We start from the raw sequence: 20537 nt of genomic DNA, 5'->3' as shown, positions 1-20537 counted from the left end.
CTATTCCTAATCATATCCTTACTGCTAAACCTAACCTTAACTGAAACATAAACCACCTCATCTAACTCTAAGAATTACCATAACATTAATCCTAGCCCTAGCCCTAAACATAACCCAGCCCTAACACTAACCCTAACCCTACCCCAACCCCTAACCCTAACCCTAATCTGAACACTAACTCTAAGACTAAACATAACCCTAAACCTAACATGAACACTAACAGTAAACATAACCCAACTTAACTCTAACCTTAAAGCTACACTAAGCATAAGCCGAACCCTAACCAAAACCCTAAACAGGGCCCCAAATTTAACCCTAACCGGAAGCCTAATCTGACGCTAAACATAAACCTAATCTTATCCTGACCTGAAACCTAAACCTTATCCTAATCAGAAGGCAAACCTCAAAATAAAGCTAAGTCTAAACCTCACAATAACCCTAATCCTAACCCTAACATGAACATGAATCGGAAACGTAACCCTAAACAGAACCCTAGACCTAAACCGAACCAGAACCCAAACCTAACCATAAAACTAACCCTAACCCTAAGGTGAACACTAACCCTAAACCGAACCCGAATCCAAACCCTAACACTAACTCAAACGCTAACCCGAACCCTAACAATAAACCTAACGTGATACTGACACCAAACACTAAATATAACCCTAAAGCAAACACTAACCCTAACACTAAAACTAACACTAACCCTAACCCGAACCATAACATAACCCTAACTTGAACTCTAAGCTAAAACCTAACCCTAGGCCTAACAATAACCCTAAACCCAACGCTAACCGTAACCATAACGCTAAGTCTAACACGAAAAATAACCCTAACCGTAACTCGAATCTGAATCCTAAACCTAACCCTAACTCGAACCCAAACCCAACTGAACCCAGCCCTATCCCTTATCCAAAACTAACCCGAACCCCAGCCCTAACCCTAAGCCTAAAGCTAACCCAAACTCTAACAATAACCTGAACCCCAAACTTAACTCAGACTCTAACCCGAACCTTAACACTATCCCTAAAACTAACACAAACACAAAGCCGAATCCGACCCTGACACTAACACCATCAAAAACCCAAACCTTAACTCTAATCCTAATCCAAACACTAACCTCACCCTAAACCTTAACATAACCTTAACAGTAACCCTAATCCTAACCGTCCCAACAAAGCAAAACATAACCCTATCCCTAACCAGAAAATGAACTCGAACACTAGCCATAACCCTAACCCCAAAACAACCCTGACCTTAAACATAACCCTAAACTTAACATGAAAATTAACTGTAACCATATCAGCAATCCTAGCCTGAACTGTAACCCTAACACTAAACCTAATCTTAGCCCGACTCTAACCCCAACCCTAACCAGAACACGACACTGAACCCTAAGCCTAACCCTGACTTGAACACTAGCCCTAACACTAAAACTAAACATTACCCTAACCCTTACCCTATTGCTAAGCCTAACCATAACCTGAACTGTAAACATATTTCTAACCCTAATTCTAACCCTAACCCTAAATCAAACCCAAGGTTAACCCTAAATCTAACCCTAACCCTAGACCTAAATCGAACCCTAATGCTAACCATAACCCTAATCGGAAACCAAAATGTAAACCTTACCCTAACCATAACCCAAACCCAACACTTACCCTAACCCTAACCCTAGCCCTAGCCCTAACCCTAACCCTAACAAGATACCTAAAGCTAAAGCTCAACATTTTTCGAACCTGAAAACTAATAATAACCCTAATCCGAATATTAACCCTAACCTCAACCTAACCCAAATCCTAACACTAACCCGAATGCTAACCTGAATCCTAACCCTAACAAGAACCCGAACTCGAACCTGAACCCTAACCCAACCAGAACCCTAAGCCTAAACTGATATCAAAACCAAGCCCTGACCCTGACATTAACCCGAAAACTAACACTAACACTACACCTAACAATAACCCTAAATCTAACTCGAACCCTAACACTAACCCCAACGCTAAACTGAACCTGATCACTGACCCTAACCCTAACCGTAAACTCTAAAACTAACCCTACACGTAAAACAAATCTGTACCAAACCCAAACCCTAACACTAACCAGAACCATAACCCTAATGCTAACCATAACCCTAACACCAATAGTAACAGAAACCCTAACACTTACACTAACCAGATGATAACCCTATGCTAACTGAACCCTAACCCTAACCTGAAATCTAACCCAAACCTGGCAATCAACCATAACACTAACCTCAACCCTAACCCTAACACTAACCTAAACTCAAACATACCCTTAACGATAATCATGACCCTATCTCTAACCAGAACCATAAACCTAACCCTAACCAGAAACATATACCTAAATATAAACCTAACACTAACCCCAAAACTAAACCAAACCCTAAAACTGACAGTAACCAGAAACAAAACATAACACTAACGTAACACTAAGAGTACCCCAGGAAATGGCTCTAGGGAGAAAAGCATGACGAAGGACACATGTGACGCCTTCTGTTTGAGTGCAGACGTGCCAGGCAGAGGGTGACAGGATGGCTAGATCGGCTCACCTGCTTTCTCCAAAGGAGGCGGGACAACCAGCCAAACATCCTACCTGGGCCAGGCCACTTCCAGAGGGGACAAGGTCAAGAGGACATAGCCCTGGGGATGGCCGCCAAGTCTCCTGGAGCGTGTGCTGGGTCCCGTCAGAAGAGAAAGCAGTCTTGCAACGGGTGTGCCAGACGTGAGATCAGGAAGCCTCCCACACCCTGTCCTGCCCAGGCCTCACGAGGTAGGACGAGGGTCGTGGCAGGGGCGAGTAGGGTGGGGTTTCCGGCTAGCCTGCCTCAGGATGTCCCGGGAGAGGGCGCCTGGGGATGGGCTGACCCTGGAGTGTTCTGAGGGACCACCTCAGCTCGAGGCAGTCAGGGGCAGAGAGAGAATCCCACTCCGCCCTTTCCCTTAAGTTTCTTACGGCTTGCCAAACCATTAACAAGCCAGGTTCACAAGAGAAAATCATACCGAACTGAAGAATATGAGTGCATGGCAGAAACCCGGGAAAATGAGTCTCTCCACACAAAGGCAGAGATTCTCATCTTGCATCCTCTCCTGAGGTTATGAGAAAGGAGGATGTTGGGGGTGGGCATGTGGAAGTGAAGACTGGAAGAAGACAATTGTCATGCAGAGGGACACGTAATGTCTTGTTGGAACCATTTCCCCTGCATCGGGGTCAGGTCCAGAAGGGAGAGCACAGAGGTGACCAGCAACCCGCCTCTCTGTGGTGGCGCTGGCCCTGGGGCGGGCATGGGGGTGGTAGGTGGAAGTGGGATGGCGTGTGAGTTGGTACCAGTGGTGGAGGCAGCGATTCAGAGGTCAGGGATCTCTCTTTCTCTCTCTCTCAATCTCTTTCTGTCTCTCTCTCTCTTCTCTCCCTCGGAGACCCAAGGAGAGAAAGGTGGGGCGCCCTACCCACCTCGCCTACCTATCCCATGGTCCCCTCTTTCTCTGGCAGCTCTCGGAACCAGGCAGGCTTGTATTCAAGACCCTCAGGCCAAGGGTGCATGCTCGGCCACCCGGGACTAGGGCTGGACTCGGGGGTCCTCAGTGAAGGCCCCATCCTCCCGCCAGGATCTGACCGGTTTTGGCGTCCCTTGGCGACTACCAGCTGCAGCTGAAGGAACCCTGCCCTTCTTGACTTGTCTGCAGCTGTTGTCTCCCTCACCTCCCCCAATTCCGAAGAGATCGCAGGCTGCATCACTTCCTTGGAAGTGTGGGTCTGCCCAGAGTGGCCACAGTCAGACAGGGGTTCGAGCTCAAGGTTCTTCCTAGGCCAGTTGCTTTGTCCCGGGGCTCAATTCATTCTGGAAAGACAAAGCCATGGCCTCACCCCACGCCTAGACTTGGCGACGGCAGCCAGGTTGAGGAAAGGCTCTGTGGAGACAAAAGGGCAGAGACAGGCATATGGCAAAGCAGGAAGTGCAGCGCCAGCAGCCCATAGGCCTTTGGGAGCCTATGCCACACTGGGCAAGCCCTTCCGGGGACAGTTCCCAGCCTCGTCTCTGGCGTCGGGAACGCCTGGCTTTCCTAGTGCCGAGGCCATGGTTCTGGGGAGAAATCCGAGATGGAGGACACCCATGAGGTCCTCTGCCTCAGGTCTCAGGTGTCATGCCCAGTGCCACTGCCTGCCTGGCTCGGCTTGCTTGCTTTCGTCAAAGCAGTCTGGTCAAACAGCTGAACCTGGCACCTGGGCCAGGCCCCTTCAGAGGAGAAAAGTTCCAGAGGATATAGCCCTGGGGACATCTGCCAAGTTTCCTGGGGCATGTGCTGGGCCCCGTCAGAGGAGGAAGCAGCCCAGGAAGCGGTGTGAGAGACCAGAGATCAGGCAGCCTCCCACACCGAGGTCCCTGTCATCCCCAGGAATCCCAAGGGAGAACGATGGTCTTGGCAATGGCGAGAGTGCTGGGGCGGGTGCTGAGCCTGCACGTGGATGACCCAGGAGAGGGCGCCGGGGTATGGGCTGCCCCTGGCAAGGTCTGAGGGACCGACCCAGATAGGGGTTGTTGGGGGAAGAGAGAGAATGCCCCTCTGCCATTTCCCTTCAGGTTCTCATGGCTGGCCAAATCATTAACAAGACAGGTTCGCTGGCGCAAATCAGACCTAGCTGAAGAACATGTGTCCATGGGAGAAACGCAGGAAACTGAGTTTCTCCACACAATGGCAGAGATTCTCATCTTGCATCCTCTCCAGAGCTAATGACAAAGGTGGATGTCGTGGGTGGGCCTGTGGGATGGGAGAGGGGAGGGAGACGATTGTCATGGAGAGGGACATGTAAAGGCTTGTCTGAACATTTTCTCCTGCACTGGGGTCAGGAACGGAAGGGAAGGCAGGGAGGTGTCCAGCAACCGGCCTCTCTGTGGTGGGGATGGCCCCTGGGCAGGCGTGGGTGTGGTGGGTGCAATGGGATGGCTTGTGAGTAGGCACCAGCCAGCGGTGGAGGCAGTGACTCAGAGGTCATGGATCTTTCATTGTCTCCCTCTCTCTCTCCCCCTCGGGGACCTGAGGAAAGGAAGGTCCCGCGCCCTGCCCACCTCACCTACCTCCCCCGTGGGCCCTTCTTTCTCTGGCAGCTCCGGGAACCCTGAGAGCTTGGGTTCAGGCCCCCACATCCCCGCACAGGCCAAGGGCACATGCGCGACTTCTGGGGCCTAGGGCTTGCTGCGTGGGTCCTCAGTGAAGGCACCACCCTGCTGCCAGGCTCTGACCGGCGGGGGCGGACCTCTGGTGCCACCCCGCTGCAGCTGTTCCATCGCTGCTCTTCTGTACTTGGCTTCAGCTGTTGTCTCCCTCCCCTCCCCCACTCCCACTCACCTGAAAGACGGCTTCCCTTCCTTGGAAGCATTGCTTTGGGCCTGATGGCCACAAGCGTACTGGGCTTCAAGCTCAAGGCTCTGCCTGGGCCAGCTGCTTCGTCCAGGGGCTCATTTCTTCCTGGAAAGAGAAAGCCATGGTCTCATCCCACGCCTGCACTTTGCGACTGCAGCCAGGCCAGGTGTAGGAAAGGCTCTGTGGAGTCAGAAGGGCTGAGACAGGCAGATGGCACCGCAGGGCTAGGGAGCCAGGGCCAAACTGGGCAAGCCCTTCCAGCGACATGTCCCAGCCTCCTCCCTGGAGTCAGGAAGGCCTGGCCTTCCTGGTGTCCAGGCCACAGCTCCGGGGAGAAATCCGCAATGGAGGGCACACGTGAGGTCCTCTCCCTGAGGTCTCAGGTGTCACGTCCAAGGCCACTCCAAGCCTGGTTTGGCTTGCCTGTTTTCTCCCAAGGAGGCTGGCCGACCAGCCGAACCTGGCAGCTGGGCCAGGCCCCTTCCAAGGTGACGCGTTCCAGAGGACATAGCCCTGGGGACGGCTGCCAAGTCTCCTGGGGCGTGTGCTGGGCCCCAGACAGAGGAAGAAGCTGCCTGGCAAAGGGTGTGCCTGACCTAAGTTCTGGCGGCCACCTACACCCGGGACCCTGTCCTGCCCAGGCCTCCCAAGGGAGGATGATGGTTATGGCAGTGGCGAGAGGGGTGAGGCTGGTGCTGAGCCTGCCCGTGGATGCTCCAGGAGAGGGCACCGGGGGGTGGGCTGCCCCTGGCCAGGTCTGAGGGACCGACCCAGCTCGAGGCTGCCGGGGGCAGAGAGAGAATCCCCATCCACCCTTTCCCTGCAGGTTCTTAGGGCTGGTCAAATCCTTAACAAGACAGGTTGGCTGGAGAAAATCAGACCCAGGTGAAGAACATGTTTCCATTGGAGAGAACCAGGAAATTGAGTCTCTCACCACAATGGCAGAGATTCTCATCTTACACCCTCTCCTGCGCGAATGACAAAGGCGGATGTCGTGGGTGGGCCTGTGGGATGGGAGAGGAGATCAAGATGATTGTCATACAGAGAGACATGTAAAGGCTTGTCCGGCCTGTTTCCCATGTACTGGGGTCAGGTCCAGAAGAAAAGGCACGGAGGTGACCAGGAACTGGCCTCTCTGTTGTGGGGCTGGCCATGGGGTGGGCGTGGGGGTGGTGGGTGCAAGTGGGATGGCGTGTGAGTTGGCACCAGCCAGCGGTGGAGGCAGCGACTCAGAGGTCATGGATCTGTCTCTCTCTCCCTCTCTCTCTCTTTCTCTCTGTCTCTTCCTCTCTCTCTCTCTCTCTCTCCCTCTGGGATCTGAGAGGAGGAAGGTGGCACGCCATGACCACCTCGCCCTACCTCCCCCATGGAGCCTTCTTTCTCTGGCCTCTCCGGTAGCCCTGTGGGCTTGGGTTCAACCCCCCACACCTCCGCACAGGCCAAGTGTGCATGCGCGACCCCCGGGCCTAGGGCTGGCCTCGGGGTTCCTCAATGAAGACCCTGTCCTCCCGCCAAGCACTGAACGGCTCCCTCCCCTCCCCCACTCCCACTCAGCTTGAAGGCCGCTTCCCTTCTTTGGAAGCATTGGTCTGGCCCTGATGGCCACAGGCGTACTGGGCTTCAACCTCAAGGCTCTGTCTGCACCAGCTGCTTTGTCCAGGGGCTCATTTCCTCCTGGAAAGACAAAGCCATGGCCTCACCCCACGCCTGCACTTTGTGACTGCAGCCAGACCAGATGTAGGAAAGGTTCTGTGGAGTCAGAAGGGCCGAGACAGGCAGATGGCAACACAGTGCTATGTAGACACTGCCAAACTGGGCAAACCATTCCGGCCACAGGTCCCAGCCCCCTCTCTGGAGTCGGGAAGGCCTGGCCTTCCTGGTGCCCAGACCAAGGCTCTGGGGAGAAATCCGCCATGGTGGGCACGCGTGAGGCCCTCTGCCTGAGGTCACAGGTGTCACGCCCATGGCCACTGCAAGCCTGGCTCGGCTTGCCTGCTTTCTCCAAAGGATGCTGGCCAACCAGCCGAACCTGACACCTGGGCCAGGCCCCTTCCAAGGGGACGACCTCTGGAGGACATAGCCCTATGGATGGCTGCCAAGTATCCTGGGGTGTATGCTGGGCCCCCGTCAGAGGAGGAAGCAGCCTGGCAAGCGGTGTGTCAGACCTGAGATCTGGCGGCCTCCCACACCCGGGTCCCTGTCCTGCCCAGGCCTCCCGAGGAAGGACGATAGTCGTTGCAGTGGATAGTAGGGTGGGGCTGGCGCCAAGCCTGCCCTTGGATGCTCCGGGAGAGGGTGCCGGGGGATGAGCTGCCCCTGGCCAGGTCTGAGGGACCAACCAAGCTCAGGGCTGCTGGGGACCAACCACAGGATGTCCACAGCCCTCTCTGCAGATACAGGCACCAGGTGAGCACCTGCCATGGCTGATCCCATTAGTCTCTACAAATCACCATGAAATTTATTCACCCCCCACATTTCAGAAGAGAAAACTGAGGCTCCGAGAGATGCTGGGATTTGCCCAAGGTACACAGGTGGCAGAGGACAGAGTCATCACTGTGTTGAGGAGGGAGTGGCTACTCACATAGTAAACAACTGGTCCAGGACCCGGTGGGATGTGTCTGAGGCCGAGTAGTTGATCATGAAGGTGGTGAAACTCTAGATGTTCCTACTCAGGAAAGCTGGTGCAATGGACGCTGTAAGCTTCTCCATCATGCCTGCCTGGATGCCACGCATCCTGCAGTCTTCATTTAAATTCGCAGTGGACTCAACCTGACACGGGGGGAGAAGAGGAGGAACATACAGTCAGTGACATCATGGTGAACCACCAGGAGGACTGAGGTGACTTTCTACCCTCCTGTGCAGCTTGTGGGGAGGAGTGGAGGTCCAGATTCCTTTGGGAGTGGGACTTCGGGGCACTGTAGTGAGAAAATTCTGGGGCAGCGGGTCCCAGGGGAATCTCATATTTGAGTCTGGATTCTACTACTGCATTGATCACCTCAGGGTCCTGGGTGTGAAGACCCCTCTGCACCCACACTCACCTCAGACCAGCCCTGGTCATTGATGGACTGGTGCACCTGTGTCCACTCCAGGGAGATGGCAAACTGGAAAGCATCCACCAGCTCCTCGACCATCTCCTGGGTGCAGCTCTGCAGTGACAGTGCCCAGCAGTCAGTCCAGGAGGGATCAGGGGCCTGCCTGGACTTTGCCACAGTGGAAAACCCCACGACAGATCAGGCACAGAGGGGCATCTGCAGACACTCCACCAGGGAAGGAATGCGAGGACACCTTGAGGGCCTAGCATTCACATGCGGATAGAGGAGCTTGGTCCCCAGCACTCACCTTCCTCTCCTGCAGCCAAGATCTTGAGCATGAACATGACACACTGCCCAAATCCCACCATCTGGCTTCCTGCTCCTGCTCAGGTTGGATCCTCCTCAACCCCAGCTTCACTAACTCCACCCCCCACACACACACATAATGAGGGTCAAGGGGTGTGGGGCTGTCCTTTTGGGATCACAGTTCTGGCCTGACCTAGAGTGGTCTGCCCTGGCCTACACTGTTACCTGATGGTTCCTCCTGACAAAAGGCCACACACATTCGAGGTGAGGGCTGAGCCAATGTCTAAAGCAACTTAACACGCTCTCATTCTGGGCTTTCTGGGGGCCAGAGCCTCAGAAAGTCATGGGACAACACGAGAACATCCTGCCGTGTCAAGTGTCTCCACTCAAATGAACTGGACAAGAGGCTGTAATTACAATGTGGGAGCCTGGTAACCAAAGTTCTAAGTTCTGTTGGGGGCTGTCACCAAAGAAGTGATGTCACTTCTTCAAGGTTCTATCACTTAGCCCTTTCCTTCAATGAGATCCACCCAAATCCTCTGCTAGGCTGTTGGCTGCTCTCCCTCCTTGCTCGTGTCATCTGCATCACTGTACACAAATACCCATCACCACCCTCCCCACAGCTCCTTGGGAGTGGATCCAGGCCCCAGCTTTGAGGAGACAGAGCTGAGGTCAGAACTCTTTTTTCCTACCAGTTCTGTGTCCTGGAAAAGCTTCTGTGCCTCTCAAGATCTCCCCAGTCTCCCAAGCTGCATAATGAGGGTTGGGCTAAAAACAGCTTCCTAGAGACCTCTTCAGGTGTATATGTAATATTACATACAACACCTGTGAGCTGGTGTCACATGTGTCTAATGAACACACTTAGAGATGGAGGAAGTAAAAAAAGTAGGACATCACATAGAATACCAGTCAGAATTTCTCTGGGTCCCAGATGTGTGATCTTTGGTAAGTCACTGCCGCTCTAAGCCTCATTTTCAGGTCTGCATCCTGAAGGGGTGGAAATTAGAGGAAATATAGACATTGTGATCCACTGGCATTAAGCCTTCCACGGAGCCCTGTTTTACTCAGAATCAGTCCCAAGAGCCACATGTTGGCCTATGTGGTGGGATCCTCCACAATGTTCCCATTGAACCTGCCTCCTTGAGTGCACATTCTTATGTCAGCACTAAGTGGTCAGTATCTGGCTTAAGAACAACAGAACACAGCCAAGGTGATGGGATGTCACTTCCAAGTGTTAATTACAAAACGTCTGTCACTACCAAATTACTGGTTTACTTGGGTACCCTACTTACCTCCCTCCTTCTGTTTCCATCTCTCTCTCTCTCTCTCTCTGTCTCGCTCGCTCTTACTCTCGCTCTTGCTCTCTATCAAATCACCAGAACTGGGAGAGCAAGTGCTGATGTTTTCAGTTGCACTATGTGGAGGTTCCATAGGAGAGAACTGAGGGAGTGTCCAGCCAACAGACAGACAGGAGCTCAGACTGTCGGTTCAAATGGATCCTGACAAAACCCATGTGAGTGATCTAGGGTTGGAATGTTCCCCCATTGGAGCCCTGTTGAGACCACAATCCCTTCTTCACAGAGACTTTGAGGCAGAGGCACCCAGCTAAGCCATGCCTGATGCTTGGATCACAGAAATTGTGAGATGTTAAATATTTGAACTTTATAGGTGGCAGGTTTTGGAGTAATGTTGTCACAGAGGAACAGAAAGTAACAGTCTACCATGTCCCAATATCCAGCCTGATCACCCTCCTCTCTCCACTCCTCTCTCTTCTCAGGCTCCCTCCAGCCACATTGGCCACATTTCTGACCTTCCATGGTCAAACTCGCTTCTTCCTGTGAGTCTCTGCACCAGGGAGCCTTCTCCTTGACACACTAACTCTTCCCAGACATACACAAGGGTGCTTACACTTGTCATTCTGGTCACAGCAAAGGTCTGAAATGCCTCAAGACAGTCTTTCAGAACTTCCTAACACGGTCTCTACCATCACATATCTCACATCCAGAATAGCATTTCATGATTTCCTCCTCCTTCCTCCCATTGAGATAAAATGAGTGCATGAGGAAGGGCTGTCTGCCTTGGCTGAAGCAGAGGCAACTCCTTCTGGTTATGCCAGGGACACGACTGTCTCTTCCAGGCTGAATTTTTCCCACCACGAGTCCATTGTTTAAGGAAACCGTCATTCCCTCTCTTTCATGGGTCTGGTTTCCCCAAGAACACAGTGAACCATCCCCTCTCCCTGTGCTGCATCACCATAAACCCACAGCCAGAAGATAAGCACCAGGTTAAAACACCACCAGATCCTGAATTCAGTCACTGCTGAGACTCACCCATCAATGTTGTCATTCAATGGTGACTCCTGAGGACACCTTTCCCCTGAGACCCACTCCCAGCCTGTCCTCAGCTTCTTATAGCAACACTGAGATTTCCTCAGAGTCCTCTCAATCTGGGCAAGAAACATTCTGAAATGTTCTCTGTATTAATTTTCAGGGACGGGGGACATAGGTAGATGTAACTTCACCGTGTATGTGCAGAAGTTTCTATGCATGTATTCTATTTTTCAGACAGATAAAATAGTGTGGGTACTCAATGCACCAAGCAAATGGATAACTGATCAAATTTTTTCATGATGTGAAGTCTTTAGAGAGTAAATGTCATGGTTAAGAGCACAGACTATGGAGCTAACTCCTCACGTCCAAATTCAAGCTCAATCCCTTATTAGATATTTGTATTGACTGAGTTATTTACCTGATTGGTGCCTCAGTTTCTTCATATCTTAGTTGACAATAATGATCAGCGTACCTACTTTGTAGGTTTATGGAAAGTATTAAAGGAGTTAATGTTTGAAAAATGCTTGGAACGCCTAGTGTATTACCAGTGCTGTACCTATATATTAGAAATAAAATTTAGAAATTCTTCTGACACTGCCTGTGAGCCCCAGAGGGTGAGACTGTTGCCTGGACGTATGTAGAAAGCACTCCATGACATACGATGAATAAATGAGTGAACAACATTGGCGAATGCATTACCAATGTCACCTATATGACCCTACAGGCATTCCCAAGCCGAACCACATGCAGACATTCCTGCTCTGTCCTGCATCACATTCCCTGGAGGAATCATTGGGGCTACTTGGACCCTGGTAACCGTGCCCACTAAATGTTCTTTTCTGTCAGCAAACCCCAGTCTTTGTCCAATTGCTGCAGCTCACAGGGTCTGCGCTGTGATGTTTGTCTTCACTAGAGCGAGAAGTGCCATCCACAGAGCTGGGCAGACACAGAACCTGAGCCTTGGAGAAAATGACTCCCTGGCCCTGGGGTAGGTAGAAGAGCGCAGGGACAGAGTGGGATTTGGGGAAAATCCTCCAGGTGTTGTCAGAAGGGATGGAGGCAGGGGATGTGTCAGCAAGGACTGGTCCGGTTGGTAGGCCTTGGTGGTTAAATAGTAGGGGGGCTGGGAAGTTTCATAGGTTCTAGCATAATACAATCAATCTGACGATCATGAAATCAGAATCTGCCTAATTAAGGCCAAATTAACCCAATGTCAGCTGTTCCCTGACTCTCTAATCTAGTAGTGACTTACAATAAGGGTATTCATGATCTATCATCTCCTTTTCATTGATTGGCTAGAGTAACTATTCTTTACATAGCCTGTCTATTTTTACATAGTAAAGAAAAAGTGAGTTTTAAAACAACCCTCCTTGGAAATGTCTCCCTAACATATTGAATTAGTAACAGAAGCCACAACAGGAATTTCACCACATATCTTGAGCTTTATTCTCTGGTTTTAGATCTTCCTAACTGGTAATTTACCTACACTTCTGCCTTCTTTCTTGAGATTAGTCCACTTAGGATTAAGTAAGAATGCAACCTCATACCATGTGAGAAGTGGTGGAACTCTAGGAAGAGGTTTGATTCATCCTGTCAGTGTGTGTGTGCACGTGTGTGTGGGGGGGTGTATGAGACTTTTTGCCGCATCTGGCAGTGTGGGCCAGTGTAGACTCCTTTTCTAGGGAAAAAATTTCCCTAATCACTATCTCTAGACTTTCTTTTCACTGATGGCTTCGCCAGCACTGTCCAATAGTAACATTAAGCACTCTATATTATGGAATTTAAATATTTTTTAGTAGCCAGATTTTAAAAAATGAAAACAAACAGGAGAAACTAACTTTAATAGTATATTTTAACCCACTATAACCAAGATATTATCAATGTGGTTGCTCTCTATACAAAACTTAATAATGTGAGAGTTTACATTTTTTTTCTGTGTTTCATAAATCCAGTGTGTGCTTCCCACTTACAGTACAATCTCCATTTGTAAGTCGAGTTTTTTCAGACATACATTCTCTGCACTGAGATTTAATGTTCACAATTGTCAAATAAGAGTCACTAGGAGTGGGATGGATGATAATTTCACTACTGATTTAAGCTCTAAGGGAGCTATGAACACCAACTGGTCAATGGGTTAATCAAATGAATAGTCATATAGTACAGAAGACTACAATGATTTGGGATTTAGAAAAAGACTGGGGACCGTGTGTCCTGACAGGGAGCACTAAGGATTTTGTTGTTGAGAGAGACAAGGACAAAAAGAGAATAAAGTCATGCACATAAGTGTCTAACAACATGGGGGAGAAGAAATTACCTGCCGTAGTCCTGAGTTTTGACCTCGTGGTTTCTTTTCTTGACCCAAATCTCTTTGATGATGTCCCAGGACAAAAGTCAGATTAATCCCCACAGGGAGAGAGGGAGGGTAGAAGAACAAGGCATCTGACATAATTGTCCTGGGAAGGCAGGCTTCATTTAACTCTGATCCATTTTCACAATTTATTTTTATAGGGTAAGAAGAGAAGAAGTATGTTGGTCAAATCATCATAGAGGAAGTGAAATGATTGTGGAAAGCAATCTAAACCAAAGCCTGGTTTGAGGCTCTCCATCACTTTGAGGATGTCCAGTTACACATTCAAGAGGCCAGTTACTAGAATCACATCCTATCCTGGCAATGAGGTCAGATGCCAGCAAAGGGAGGAAACCTTGGAGCAGCCCCAACAACTCTGCTGGCAGAAGAGACTCCAAGGTCTCCAGGCCTGAAAAGTGCAGGAGAACCTTTAAGTGCTTCGGACCTTGCCAAAGCCCTGCTGAATCTTTCACCTAGTTGCACAGGTGTATCCCTGCCAGGTGAGCTCGCAGGTTTTCTGAACTCCAGTAGTATCCCCACCCCTGCCTGGTCTTCAGATTCGGCAAAGATGATCCCAGGACCTGGTCTGTACATCCCACAGCTCCTTTGCAAACGTCTTCTGGTGACTGAGGAAGATATCAGGAAACAGCAAGGGAAAGTGAAGACGGCAAGAGACAGACTGGCGGTAGCACTGATGCAGACGCACTCGCTAGCCAGGCAGGGAGAGTGAGGGGCCAAGAAGGACATCCCGACAAACACGATGAAGAAAACAGAAGTCGGCGCCGATGACATGAAGCTCACACTACATTAATGCCTATGCAGGGGTCCTGATGATTTCTTACTTTGAGCTCTTGAAACTTTAATATATACCAATAATTTCCTTTTCTTTGACTCATTTGCATGACAGAGAAGATACAGACAGTGATCCTTCTGAGGTGAGAGATTGGGTTTCAGGTGAGGAGAGAAAGGAGATCTTTCTTTCTCATTTTGTTCTCTCATTTTCCTTTACTGAGTGTTATCTATTTGCATTTTAAGACCAAGAGTTATCACAGTCAGGGGATTCTTTAGAGTTTTGCCCTCACAGTCACAGAGAAAACATACATAGTCCAAATGGATTGTCCTTTTTGTGTAATATTCCAATAGATGCCAACATAATTGTTCACTAAAGAGCTGTTATAGCTGTCTTCTCAAAAAAGACACCTACTTCTGGGTCTCTATTTTTCTGGTATTTGTTGCATGTTGAATCACAGTTGTATATAATGAAATACTGGATTGTCCCTTTTTTTAGATTTATATGTGTTGGAAATTTGATTCATGAAAATTGATATGCCATTGTGGTATCATGTTGTCAGGAGAACGACTGTTTTCAGCATCACAAGTCTCACAATAAGCCAGTGTGTTGGGATTTGTCTATTTTCCCAATCGAGTATGTTGCACTCTTCAAATCCTCTTTATCATTACTTACTTTTGTCCCACAGATTTATCAGTTTCTGAGAGCAATGTGTTAAACAATAATAGAGTATCTTAGTATTTATATCTTCCCTAAAAAATGAGTTATTTTTTAGCTAAATCTGCTCTCCTCTATTCTTTCATATGGTAATCATCTGGAATTTTGGTTCGAATGTGTTTTTAATGTCTTGTTTTAAAACTAATACTAAATTAGACAGACGTTTTTTCCTTTCCTCGTGCCTCCTGTTATGTTTTCCTGGGTTCACATTCTTCTTCCTGATGTACATTCTTTATTGGTTCTTTCACTGCAGGCCTGAAGGAAGTCAACTTTGAGTATGTTTGTAGGTCAGATAACGTCTTTCTTTCGTTGACACATAGTTTGAATAGGTTTTTAATTTAGCTTTGCAGTAATTATTTTCCTTTTTTGTCAAGTTATTTAATATTTCTGAGCCTCCACATCTTTAGCTTAAAATGGGAATAAATCCCTAAAATTGTGGCTGTAACTGAGATAATACACACAGAGCTTTCCAGTCACGTTACTTAGAAGAAATTAGTCAATAATGATAACTATTATCAATCATTATAATGATATTATAATAATTATTATATAATAATATTTTAATGTATAATAATGATTATACATTAATTTATATTTATAATGTACAGTATATAATGTATAATGTATGCAATGTATAATAATAATATATTATTAATCATTAGAATCTTCATAGTGTGCATTCTCGGAGAATCACTGCTTCAGATTGAGAATGTGAAGCTCATACACAAAAAGACTGAGAGAGTGCCATGACTGTGACTTTAATTCTCAGCCCTTGAGTATCTTCAGCTGTGGTCATCTGTACAGTATGTACAGATACTGTAACATGTTCCAACAGACCCACTGCAGAACAGTGCAGCCTGCCTCATGCCTGGGATGCGGTGGGCTGCTTGTTGGGGAGCCTCTGCTGTGAGGCTAGTTGGATTCTGTACAGAGAAAGATGAAAAAAGACTCTTTCTTTTCTTTCTGTTTTCTCCCACCGAGTATTATTCACTTTTACATCCAGAGCAGACACTCTCTTCCCAGAGCCTTGGTGTTTCTCTGGGATTCAGGGTTCCCAGACACCTAGTCATTTCAGCTCCCAAGACCCAAGGGGACTGCAGAATCATGTCTCACTCACTCCTCCCATCTTGGCCTGTTTCACGTCACGGAGGACCCATGAGTGGGGAGAGGAGCGATCAAGGAAGATTGATCTGGAAGTCCTGGTGAATCTGAGCTTCAGAGAATGAAGCAGAAAAGGGGAACCTGAGACTGCCAGGGCTTCAGTGGGGGAGGAATATGGAGGAACTGAGAGGGGTGTGATGGCTGCACAGAGTCAAGGGGAGGGATGTTCTAAATTTTCCTAAGAAGGGAAATCTTGCACTGAAGATGGGGATTCGATTTTACATGATGGCAACGTCTGTGCTGGTTTCACCAATTCTGGTGTCCCTGAGGGATGAACTGGTGTGACACCACAGGACAGAAGTTGCAGTCACTTTCAGAACTTAAGGAAGGTGAAACATTTCAGCTTAATCCCTTGTGAGCCAGTCAGGGGCCAAGTCTAGAAAGGCTCAGAACCTGTATCCGACCAATGTGGTTTTGTTCTGTTCCAGTCAAGCTCCTCTGGACCTCAGCTGGGAAAAATGGACCTCAGATCTAGTCAGATCTAGTCATCACAGCTTCCGTAGGTCACCATGAGGCAGGTAATAACCCAGGCATCGTCACTGGACCTCATAGTTACCCTCCTTCTTCCATCGGCAGACAGTGACTTGTGAGGTGAGGAGAGCACATCAGAATGGTCCAGTCAGCTGCCCAGTATGGGAGACTCCAGGGGAAGGAGATGCCAAAGCCACAGAGACCCAATGCCTCCTGTGTCTCCCTCTTCCTTTATTCCACTGAATTTTCACCGTCAATGCTTCTTTTCCTTCCCTTTTCCCTCGTTTGGCTCTCTCTCTCTCTCTTTCCTCTACATGTTCTAGCTTAATTGAGGTATTCACGACATACAGAAAACCTCATACATTTAAAGTGAACAATTTGATACATTTTGATTATAACTTATTGAACCATCACCACAATCAAGAAAAGGAATGCTAGCTTCCCCAAATTTCCTCATGCTCATTTTAATTCCTCCTTCCCTGCCATTTGCAAACACATTCTCATTCCCAGGCAATGAGTGATCTGGTATATGTCCCTATAGATTTTCCTGTATTTTACAAAAATGTTTATAAATTGGATCATATACTATGTACTCATTTTTTACTGGCTTCTTTCACTCAGCATAATTATTTTGAGATTTATGCTTTTCATTGCATGTACTATGAATTCATTCCTATCCCCAACCCTTCCCTGGCAGCACTGTGCACACGCCCGAGCACTTCCCATGTTGGTGTGAGAGCCAATACTAATGCTGCATCCCGAAAAGTAGGAATGCGCCTTGCTGCAACTCTGGGAGGGTTGGCGGCAGCCCTGGACCAGCACATGAATGCTTTCCTGGATGGTTGGAAAGCGCACCATGCCACTGCAGTCCCAATGATTGGCCAATGCTCAGAACCCATGAAGAAGCCCCACCCACGAAGCACAGAGGCTGGAATGAGCATAAGAAAAGGCACCAGCAGATATATACGCACATGCAAATGCTTTCTGAGATGACACAAATACCCATAGTAGTGCTGCGGTCTCACAACTGTGTACGTGCCTCCATGTGGCGACAGCTCTGAGCCCAGTGGGAATGCTTTCCCAGTGAGTGAACACCCACAGTACCCACGCAACTTCCAGCATATGGGGCAGGATCAGAAACACAGCTCATGCTTTCCCCATAGCGGTAGAAGGTGGAATCTACGAGCTGATACTACCACAAATACACAGGCAAAATTTTAGTTCATCAAACAGCATAAGAAACTACAGTAACAATTCAGAGCAGAAGGAAATGACAAAACTCCAGAAATGAACCTTGAAGTCACAGAAATTTACAATCTAAATGACAGAGTTCAAAATAACTGTCATAAAGAAACTCACCAAATTCTAAGAGTGTTCAGACAGTTAAATGAACTCACGAATAAAATTAATGAGGAAAAGGAATACTTCATCAAAGAGAATGAAACTATTAAAAAAAAAAAGCAGAAATTCTGGCTGCCCCACCCTTCTCAAGCCTGGAGGAGTAAGAACATGGGGATGTGGAATACTGAGCAGGGGTCCTTCTGGGTGTGGAAGACGAGAGAGGGGAAGGGAGGAGGCTGAGGGAGATGCTGAAGGGGTTGTTCTGATGTCTGCAGGGGCTCTCCTAGGTGTCTCCTGTGTGAGACAACCCCCTTACAAGTAAGGCCTGACATCCTTTAGGATGTGGAGGGGGGCATGTGAGTGGCAAAGAGGGGTGAACACACAGACCTGGGCGAGGGGGCACCTGCAGGTCTTCACAGACAGCAGCAAGGAGCACATTCACTGCCCTGTGATATCTGACACATGCAGGCAAGAAAGTACCGTTACGTTCTCTCGGTTCTACACTCCAAGGTCTTTTCTTTCTATTTCTTTCCTACTCCACAGCCATCACTCAGGCCTAGGGAACAATCATCTTATTCCTAATCTTATTCCCAGCACCTCCCATCTTGCCTCTTAAGTCTTCATTCTTACCCATGAAGTCCATTTTATCCCCCGTGCTTAGACCAAAAGCTAATTACATCATCCTTCTACTCGCATCTCTCCAGAGTCTTCCCACTGGTCTTAGAACAGAGTCCCAAGTCACTCCTGATCTGGTCCAGCCTGTTTCACCCTCGCCGGTGTGGCTCACACCCCTCCCCCTCTGTTGACTCGGCTCAGCCATCTCTTCTCAGTTCATGGACACACCAGGCTCTCTGCCTCAGGGGTTTCCTCATGCGGGTCCCTCTGCCTGAAACGCTCTCTTGAACACACTCCCACCCCCTCATCCAGTCTAACCCTGCAACTAGCTAAATCCAGTCCCAACTCTAGCTCTCAAGCTAAATATCAGTCCTTCTCAAGAGGACTTCCCTGGCCCCTCAGGTTGATTCCCCTTGTGACAAACTCCCACATCACTCTCATCATTAAATGTCTAAAATCCAAATTCCCAAATACAATATAAATTCCATGGAGGTGGGACAAGGTCTCTCTGGTTCTCCAGGTCCCCATGCATGTGGCCCAGGACCTGGTTCATGAGATGAGGAACCATCCCGGTTTGTCTAGGACTGCCCTGGTTTGAACACTAAACGTCCTGTGTCCTGGAAAAACCCTCTGTCTTGAATAAGCGAGGATGTTTGGTCACCATAAATTATACACTCAGAGACTATCTATTGCATACAAGCACATATTCCCCTCAAGAATGTCACAAGAAAGTTAGAATGAAAAATGCACACACACACAATTAGTAGAAGCCAACAACTTAATACAAAATTACTTAACAAGATTCTCTGCAACGTGAATCACCAGACCGTTATTTCAGAAAACTTTCAAGAAACAAAGTTAATTCCCTTTATAAGGCAAGGTGGTGAGGCAAGTCTTTTTGGAGACTAGTGCCCTTCCCTTCAATCTACAGTGTTGCTTAGTATTCCTCTAAATGATTTGAAATGTCATAAAGAAAAAAATGCTCAAAATAAATCTGGCTACTGGCAAATTCAATTTTAAATTTGTTATTAATACAAAGAAGTTCAAATCATCTTTTTCCCTGAATGTTCCTCTATTTCAAATTTTTCTGGAGGATTTATAAGACTTTACAAGTCAAATTGAATGGTTCTAAGGAATGTTACTGACTATCCCTGCTAATATTTAATAGGATGTCTTCTAATACTACATACACATGCAAAACATTTCTATATTTATAATATATATAAATCCTGACTTTTGAGTATTATGCAATGCAAGTAAATCTATATTTTCTACTATAATCCACATTTGCAGTTCTTTACGTTTCTTTCATATGTTCTTATTTGCATATAACTGTACTTACTGAAATATTTACCACCCAGAACCACACACAGCTTACCATCTTTCCCTTGAATATAATCCATCAAATATCAATAATTATTCTCAAGATGGCCTCACTCTCAGTGAGTCCATGTGGTGACAACCCGAGCCCAGGAAACTCCAGTGACAGGCCTTCTGTACAGCGGAGGCTGCCGGAACCTCTTGGTACCAAGTCCACATGGTACTCACCTGGTCACACAGAAATTCATGAATCAGCGGGGACAGGTGGACCCTGAGACTGGTTTCACCTCAAATTTGAGCTCCACGGATGCGTTTCGTGTCTGAGGGGGGAAAAAAAGCGCAAAAAAGCTTTTGAGGCCTTTTATAGGGTGTTGGATAGAAAGGTCACCACATTCACTCTTCTGTTTTTTGTATTACTGATTTAACTGTAACTGTAGGCTGTGACTGGATTTTTCCGATTCCTATGCAGCCTCCTGCTCCCCAAGATGGGAGAAAGCAGCTTCGTGCGGTGTACACTTGAGTCGCTCAACTCACTTGGCTGGACAGAGACTTTTTGGTGACTCGGGATCCTTTAAACAAGCTTGTCAATTAGGGACCCTGTTAGTGACTCGCTGACTTGTCAAAAATTTCCACACTTCATTCAGGGCTCAGGAGATTTTCAGGCCCTGGAGCAGGTCTCTAAACCTCAGCACTACTGACATTTGGGGCTGGATAAATCTCTGT

The sequence above is a fragment of the Diceros bicornis genome, assembly GCF_020826845.1.
Source record: "Diceros bicornis minor isolate mBicDic1 chromosome 13 unlocalized genomic scaffold, mDicBic1.mat.cur SUPER_13_unloc_1, whole genome shotgun sequence".
Classification (NCBI taxonomy): domain Eukaryota; kingdom Metazoa; phylum Chordata; class Mammalia; order Perissodactyla; family Rhinocerotidae; genus Diceros; species Diceros bicornis.
The sequence above is the reverse complement of the archived record's forward strand: the minus strand, read 5'-3'. Positions refer to the sequence as shown.